The 9,120-nt window shown below is 44.5% G+C and overlaps 1 long non-coding RNA gene across 1 annotated transcript; it reads left to right on the top strand.

The window, feature by feature from the left end:
* The first annotated feature begins 3,717 nt into the window (after nucleotides 1–3,717).
* Nucleotides 3,718–5,595, top strand: LOC309372021. Its single transcript, XR_014169368.1, has 3 exons — nucleotides 3,718–4,658; nucleotides 4,766–4,970; nucleotides 5,087–5,595. It is a non-coding gene; the product is annotated as an uncharacterized lncRNA (long non-coding RNA).
* Nucleotides 5,596–9,120: the final 3,525 nt, after the last annotated feature.

Here is a 9,120-nt window from a genome sequence, read left to right as displayed (position 1 = left end):
CTCTTCCTTTACAAAGCAGAATGCACAGGTGAACTCCCTTCTGGGCTCTCTTCCCATTACAGGTCTGTGTTTTGATGCTCCAGACAAGAACAAAAAACTAAAAAGAAAAAAGGTTTGCAAGACTAAGCAAAATCTGCAATAATGAGAGGAGCCCTGTCATCGCCTGCTATTTTTCAGCTTTGTAAAAGGCTAAAAATAGTATGCTTGGGTAAGTGTGCCACCAGTCCCCAACACTAATTATTATCTCATTTTATTTTGAAGCTGTGAAAAAGCCAGAAATCTTGATACCTGGAGGCTTTTGCAAGCGACTCTATAGCTTTTTCTCCTACAAAAATTCCTACCCCACAATCCATTGCATGCAAATGTACAGTTACTACTGGCAACTAAATTGACACAGCAACCTGCGCAAACGCAGGCAAACATGCAAGTATACATACAAACAAACAAAACATCATGCACACAAGGTAATCTTACTCAAAGGATTAACCCCAGTCCCCTGCCAAAATCACATGACTTGAAAACTTCCCCCACCATCGGAGATTCCAAGAGGGGGTTCCAAGGAACCCTTAGGGACTTGATTTATTCTGCAGAATTCATCTGGAGCCTAGTTAACAAGCAAATCTTCAGTCTAAGCCCACAAGCAAGCCAAAGGTAATTAAGAACATCAGCCCAAAGATAGCTATTGTGTTAGGAAAGCCTAGCAACTAGAAACCAAGAGACTTGTTGGCTCCCAGACTTGTTTTCCCTGGTTCCCTCCAGAGATTAAGACGAATCTCAGAGTGCTGCAAGGACACGGTTCCAGAGCCAGCTCTGAAGTGAACGGCTTCATGCAGCACAAGAAAGTGTGCGTGTGTAACAAATGAAAACAGGAATTGTGGGGGGGGGGCATCATTTGGGCTGGCACTGGAAGGTCTCTGACATTACGGGAGGAAATGGTAGCAGGTTCCAAGGTATTATTGGCAAATTACTGCTAACATACAGAGACATTTACTGGGGCGTTATCTTCCTTAGCAATAGTTGGATGATGTGCTGGAGTGCTGGGCGTACATCCCTCCATGATGCTGTTGGGCCAGACCAGGGCCTGAACCCAAATCCAGTCTTAGAGACCTAATGTATTTCAGGTGATTTTGTGAGCACATAAAGGGAGGAGGGGCAGGCAGGCAGGGAACAGCTGCTGTGGCGCCGTCTACTATCTTCCATGCATGGAGATGCAGAGCTACAGAAAGACAAGCCCCACAAGTTTCTGATATCAGTAGGCTTTCCCCATCTCACTGAGCAAACATGAGATCTGTCCATAGAAATTAATGGGGAAATCAAAGATTTTACTGCATGTGCGACTGGGAAATGTCTCCCCCACTGCTGGCAAAAAGCAAAACAAAAACAGCAGCAGAGACAAGGTCCCTACACTTTCTAAATGCGGTCTTGCTGTTGGCGGAGGGATATTTTCATGAGTTCTTTCTTGCACATTTAAAAGTGCAACCAATCTGCATGTGACTGAACAAAGCACAAGGCTCCTGCCTGCATGGGCACAGCCTTAAATCAATAAAAATTAATATAAATTTTAGGTTCTGCAGCCCCCAACAAAAGTCTGCCCTCCGTAACAAAAACCCTGGCTATGCCCATGTCTGTATGGGATGAAAAGCAATGTTTTTATGTGAAATATGAGCTGACATAGAAAGAGCAGGACTTCCTCTGTTTACTGCTTCCATTTGTTTGTGGGGTGTCCCAGCTACACTGAAATCTTTGGCTAGGCCGCTGCTTTCTATGGATAGCTCTCAGTTCCACCCCAGGAGGCATTTAAAAATGGTTTCCCAGAGTGAACCAGGAAATGGTGGATCTAGATTAGGAATAGCCCTTGTGGTGCTCTCCTATTGTTGCTGGACTACAGTTCCCAGCATCCTTTGATCATTGGCCATGCTGGCTGGTGGGAGTTGTGGTTTGGCAGCACCTGGAGGGCAGTCCGCTATCCCTGACCGTGAGATCACTCTTTCTCTGATTTCTGACGGTCTCTGTGTCTGGAGGGGACGATGAGCACCCACCACCCACAGAAGCTTCGTCGACCAGGTCCCAGTGCCAAACCTTGAGGTCTCACAGGCTCCAGAGTGCTGAGACAGGCTGGGTGACCTGGGCTGTTTCTTCCCACAGGGGATGCCCTTCTGGTTGAGGTAACTACTATTCCTCTTCTGATAAACATAACATATTGGCCATGGGAGGCCAATTAGCTACCATGCTAAGTTCAAGGGTTTGGATTTGGTGTATAAAGCCCCATGTGCAGCTTGGGACCAGGTGACCCAAAAGATTGTCTCACTGCTCCATAGCATCTTGTCAGGTAGTTCCATTCTGGACAATACAGTGGTACTTCGGGTTACGAACTTAATTTGTTCTGGAGGTCCATTCTTAACCTGAAACCGTTCTTAACCTGAGGTACCACTTTAGCTAATGTGGCCTCTCGCAGCCACGCGATTTCTGTTCTCATTCTGAAGCAAAGTTCTTTACCCAAGGTACTACTTCCGGGATAGTGGAGTTTTTAACCCGAAGTGTTTGTAACCCGAGGTACCACTGTATCATGAATCAGGCCCCTAGCATCATGGCTGGTGCCCTTTGGAATCCCCTCCCCTTGAATATTAGCCAGGTGCCCTCTCTGTTGCCTTCGTGGCGCCCGCTGAAGCCCAAGCCTTTTAAGTGGAAAACTTTCCCAGTTTGCCTCTGTACTGGAACTGGTTTTAAAATGTTTTTAAACTGTTTCTAATGGTCTTACTAGGGACGCAGGTGGCCCTGTGGGTTAAATCACAGAGCCTAGGACTTGCTGATCAGAAGGTCGGCGGTTTGAATCCCCGCGATGGGGTGAGCTCCCGTTGCCCGGTCCCTGCTCCTGCCAACCTAGCAGTTCGAAAGCACGTCAAAGTGCAAGTAGATCAATAGGTACCGCTCCAGCGGGAAGGTAAACGGCGTTCCTGTGCGCTGCTCTGATTCGCCAGAAGCAGCTTAGTCATGCTGGCCACATGACCCGGAAGCTGTACGCCGGCTCCCTCAGCCAATAAACGAGATGAGAGCTGCAACCCCAGAGTTGGCCACGACTGGACCTAATGGTCAGGGGTCCCTTTAGCTTTACCTTTAATGGTCTTACTGTTTTATCTCTTGTTGTTTGCCACCCTGGACTCATTTGGGTGGAAAAGCAGAATATACATTTAATAAATAACAATAATGCTGGGGCCCCCATGCTAGGGTCTTTTGCCTGGCATATTTTCAAATAATTCTTCACATCCACGAGGGCTAGAAACCTTCCTTTAAACAGAAAGAAATCTACAGCTCTTAGGAATTATGGTTTGGAGATGCCTTGCTAGAAAAATATTAAAGCGACAAAGTAAAAAAGTGTCCGCTTCTATGGAGCACGCTTCTCTCTGGGGGCAGAGCGGCATCACTGTATAGGCAACAACCCATTACAATTTAAACTGGAAGTGGCAACCAATGTCTCTGAACGTATTCTGTCCCTATGGTGCAAATATAGTTTATAAATAAAACAGTGCCATGTGCCCACCACAAGGTGGCACTGTGTTCTCACCTAATCTTTACAGCACAAATGATGTCAGTTTGCAGAAGGGCCGCCTGGAGGTGCCTGGAACCCACGACTGCCCTGTCCTTTTCAGGTCAGCTTTGTATTGTTCTTATTAAAGGTAAAGCTTCATCTCTCTTTTTTTGCCAGCAAAGCATTTCTCCTTCCCGGTGCTGGACTACCCAGCTGGCAGGCTGGGCACATGACTGGGGCACCAGCAAAGCAGGAGACCAAAAAACGGAGAGATTTTTAATAAGGTAAACTAAAACAGGAGATCTATGCCATGCTGTTAAAGGAACAGGAAGAAGATAAAGGAAGAAGAGAAGACTTAGACATACGACTTGGCAGGACTGTTCCAAGTGTGGAGAACAGGAGAGGTTGCGGCTCCAAGATGCCGTCACAAGAAGGAGTCAGAAGGGGAAAGGACAACACAGAGAAGCTCATTTTGTGAAGCTCAGGGAACAGTTACACGAGCCTTTCCCAGCCTGGTCCCCTTCAGGTCTTCTGAGCTACAACTGCCATATTTCCTGCCCACTCAACAAGTCAGGGCAGGCTAAGGGGGGGCTGATGGGTGAGGTAGTCCTCCAAAATCCGGAAGGCACAGGTTTAGGGAGGTTGGGCTGGAATTAGACCTTTCAGGCTGATCAGTATACAGTGGTACTTCAGGTTAAGTACTTAATTCGTTCTGGAGGTCCATTCTTAACCTGAAACTGTTCTTAACCTGAAGCACCACTTTGGCTAATGGGGCCTCCTGCTGCTGCCGTGCCGCCAGAGCTCAATTTCTGTTCTCATCCTGAAGCAAAGTTCTTAACCTGAAGCACTATTTCTGGGTTAGCGGAGTCTGTAACCTGAAGCGTATGTAACTTGAAGCATATGTAACCTGAGGTACCACTGTATTTGAAAAGTGACTGTGAAGGGGAACAATGCCCCTTATTATTAAGCAAGATAGCTAAAGTAAGGGGGTCATGTCCTCCATTGTGACACGTCCCCTGCTGAGTGACTTGGCTGAGCACTTTGGGAAGAGCAACCATTTGAGGATAGCTAGTGAAGGAGAGAGGAGAAAGATGCTGCGAGAGGGAGTTCAGAGACTCTCTTCGTGTCAAGTGTAAGTAGGATTTCTCCTTCTTTCTGAAACGCAGGGGAGGTTTAGCTGCCAGGTGCCCCGAATCCAGCACAGAACCCATTTCCTCATGGTTTCCTCTTCTTCCCTAGGTTCCGAAGTCTGAGGAGGCTGCGCGGGCTGCTGGTCTCCTGCTGCCGGTTGCCCAAAATACATCCCCTGGTCTGCCAGAAGGAGATGAGTGGAAGGAGGAGGTCAACATCATGAAGGACGGAAAGGAGAAGAAGGTGAAGATAAGATCGATTTTTGTGAGACCATGCGACCAGGGGATGGAGTCCACCAATACCAACGTGGATGGTGAGTGTTGATCTTTCTTCCTCAGGAACAGGGAAGCCAGAGAAAATCTGGCAGTGGGGCGGAGGGAGCAGAAATATTAATAATTAAGAATCCTTTTCTCTTCTTTTCTCTTCCAGGCAACGGCAGCAGTGAGACCAGCAGCTCGAGCGGAGCTCTTACCCCCCCTCCCACGCCCAATTCCCCCCTCCCCACAATTCCAGATTTATAAATAAAGAAATATAGAAATTATTTTTGTATGGATTCTGTTAAGTTGTGGGTGAACATATCAGACGACACAGCGATTCTTCAAACAGCTCTTGTTTATTCACAGGCCAGAACAGAACAGAACTGAAGGGTTCAGCCAGCCTGCTTATATAGAGCTCCACTAGAACGCAACAGTAACCATTTTCTGTAACTATCCAATCACTGAACGTCACTTTCGATCCCTTATTTGCATATGTGGACCTGAACTATCTACAGTGTCCCCCTGCTGGCCCAGGGTGAGAACTTCAGTACATAACAGATTCAAATAAAGTTTGTAATACAAATATGCTAGTCTTTGATCATGTTTTTATCCCTGGGGGTTCTTTTTCCCAACAGTTGTCAGGATGGGCAAGAAAGTTACTTGCCCAAAAATGGAAAGAAGAAGTATCTGAAAATACACTAACTGATTTGGAAAGGGACTCGCTGTTCAAAATACAGGCAGCTGGACAAGGAAAAGAACCCAAGACTGAGGAGGAAAAGACACCTGCTAAGCAAAAGGAGCTGAAGGAAGTGAAGGCCGAGACACTACATAAGAGAGAAGAGAGACTGAGACCTGCTAAGAAGAAACCTAAACTGACCAAGGTGAAAATAGGACTATTTGGGACATATAGACCTAGGAAAAAGTGCTGGAATATTATCTACAAGCAAACAGGCCCAGTTGAAAGAACCACCGCCAGCATTGAGAAAATAATTCTTCGATCCTGGGAGCCAAGCATGAAAGACTTTCAAAGAAATCGGCTGAAAGGAATTGTGAGAGACCTGCGTGCCTCGGACGTGAGATCACCAGGTTAAAAAGATGGACTAAATGCATTATGATTAAGGATTGAAACCGGGGGGAGAAGGGTGGGATTTAACAGTCCGAAAGGGGTTTGAAAATTCTTTTTTTCTTTTCTTTTTCTTTTTTATAGAATAGCATTATTTTATAGAATAGCATTATAAGAATGGGGAATCTGTGGGAGGGAAATGGGGGCAATTTTTAGGAAAGTTATCTTTTTTCTTGTTCCAGATCTAAGCTTATATTTCTGTCTGTTCTTTCATTTCTATATAGAGGGTTAAGGGATATATGCTAACAAAATGTTAAAGCACAATGATGAATGAAAGTATAATTTTATAACTAAAACGAATCTAACTAAATTAGGGTTAAGTAATTTTAACAAAATAAGGTATAAGATGTTCAGGGGAAAAACCTGCTAGAACAAATAAAATGGAGTTAGAAAACAATAGGAGGAGACGTGGGGAAGTTCTGAAAAGAAGTTATTGAAAATAAGTGTGAAGAGGTGAATCTCTTCTTCTTTTTCTATTTCCTTGTGTGTTGTATGCTTTCTTGTTTATTTAATGTAATTTTTTTCTCAAAATTAATAAAGATTATTTAAAAAAAAAAACAAAAATGGAAAGAAGAAGAATACGTCCCAGCGAAAGAAGAATGGCTACAAAAACTTGTGGAATATGCCCAAATGGCGAAACTTACCGGGAAAATAAGAAAGCAAGATAACCCACTGTTTATAAAAGAATGGAAATGGTTTATTGGTTATTAACAAATAAACTGTAAATGGATAAGAACATTGTAATAACCTGCAGTTTTATAAGAGTATACAGTGGTACCTCGGGTTACATACACTTCAGGTTACAGACGCTTCAGGTTACAGACTCCCCTAACCCAGAATTATTACCTTGGGTTAAGAACTTTGCCTCAGGATGAGAACAGAAACCGTGCAGCAGGAGGCCCCATTAGCCAAAGCGGTGCTTCAGGTTAAGAACAGTTTCAGGTTAAGAATGGACCTCCAGCTGGGCAAAAGACTTTGGATATAATATACAGATTGAAGAATGGGAAAGGTTGTGGAATGAAAGGATAAAATGTACAGCCTGTAATGCTTTGAAAGAGAATATGATGAAAATGATGTCTAGATGGTATATTACACCAGTGAAATTAGCTGAAATGTATAAGACAAGTAATAAATGTTGGAAATGTAAAGAAAAAGAGGGAACATTTTATTATATGTGGTGGGAATGTAAAAAAGTAAAGAACTTCTGGGAAATGATATATAATGAGATGAAAAAGATGTTGAAATATACATTTTTTAAAAAACCAGAAGCATTTTTACTTGGTATTATAGGTCAGGACATAAATAGGCAAGATATTAAATTGTTTTTATATGCAACAACTGTGGCAAGAGTATTGTTAGCCCAGAAAAAAGAATGGCAGACAAAATTAATGGACTACGCAGAATTGGACAAAATGACAGGAAGAATTCGAAACCTGCGGGACCAGAGATTTACAGAAGATTGGAAGAAGTATATGAACTATCTGAAGAGCAACTGTAATCAACAAATTACGCTAGTAGGACTACAAGACGTTTTGTAAGGAGAAATATATGAAGTGTTGCAAAGTAGAAAAAGATAGAGATATTGGTTATGAGTTTGAAATGTAATAGGGAAGATAAGAAGTGCGTACTGAGAGATTAGATTGGAAAGTTTTCAGACAGGATTGATGGAAGTCAAAAATTTGAAGAAGATGTAAAAGTATGTTTAATTGCTGTTGAAAATGATATGTTAAAAAAAAACTAATAAAAATTATATATATATTAAAAAAAAGAACAGACCTCCAGAACAAATTAAGTTCTTAACCCAAGATACCACTGTATATATTTAAAGTTCTTGAATAGATGAGCAAATTCATTCATTTGGATATGCAGAAAACATAAAAATAAATAAATTTAAGGAGCAGCAGAAAGGGGGAAGGATGTCGAGTTTTGAAATGTTAAAATGATGGTATAATTACTGATACGTATCAAACTGAAAATCATAAACTATAAAGAAGGAAGGGCAGAGCAGTGAGAGATCACCAGCCTTCCTGTCCGCATTCCCCTGCACACCCACCTTGCCGGCGGAAGCCTCCCAGGTGGGAGGGGAATTCTCTCCAGGGGCACCCCATACACCCAGGCCCCGCAAGCGGAGTCAAGGGCAGCACCTCAAGATCCCATGCTGGCGCAGCACAGATGACTGTGAAACCACTCAGATATGAATTGTGCAGGGGGAACTGTAGAGTTGGAAGGGACCCCCAGGATCATCCAGTCCAACCCCTGCAAGGCAGAAAGATCCCACTGCCCCCCCCCCCCCACCATCAGGATCAAACATGCCAACGTGGCCCTATCAGCACCATGTTTTAACCAGCTGAGCTGACCAGGCACTGAAGAGGAGAATTCAGGAATGCATGCTCCCACCTCAAGATCACATGCGAACTAGCCATACATTGTCACCCCGCATGTGCACGCATGCATATGACCGCATGACTAATTAATGAACAGGATCCATCCCTCGTGTTACTGAAAACAGGCTTAGAAGGGGCCCTGAGTCATCTAGCCCAGCCCCCCATATACTGATGCAAAGTAGATTAGCCCAGAGCCTCTGGCCTCCTTTAAATGTAAGGAGCGGACCAGAGGGAAGCCTGCATCGGGAAGGTCCGCTCCTCCTAGTTTTGCCCCCCAGACCGCTGCAGATTGGCTGATGCAAACGGCTGTTTTCCGGCGGGAACTCGGAGGCGGTGACCCCGGGAGGCAGAGCAACGGCCAAGGGAGCAGTGTGGCTCCGAGATGGTGGTGCAATGCTCCAGGCTGCAAATGTCGCCCACGGCCGGGACATGATGAGCGGCCATGAATGGCTGCTCATCCTCCTGGGGAAAAGTGACTAGTGGGGTGCTGCCAGGTTCTGTCCTGGGCCCCTTGTTGTTCAATGGCTTTGTCAATGACTTGAATGATGGAATTGAGGGGATGCTCATCCAATTGGCAGATGACACCCAACTGGGAAGGGTAGCTCATGTCGCAGAAGACAGAATCTGAATTCAAAATGACATGAACAGTTTGGAGCACTGGGCGCAAGCGAACAAAATGAATTTCAATAGGGAGTCATG

The sequence above is a fragment of the Podarcis melisellensis genome, assembly GCF_964234715.1.
Source record: "Podarcis melisellensis genome assembly, chromosome: 6".
In the NCBI taxonomy this organism is placed as follows: Eukaryota; Metazoa; Chordata; class Lepidosauria; order Squamata; family Lacertidae; genus Podarcis; species Podarcis melisellensis.
This window is presented reverse-complemented; position numbering and strand designations above follow the sequence as displayed.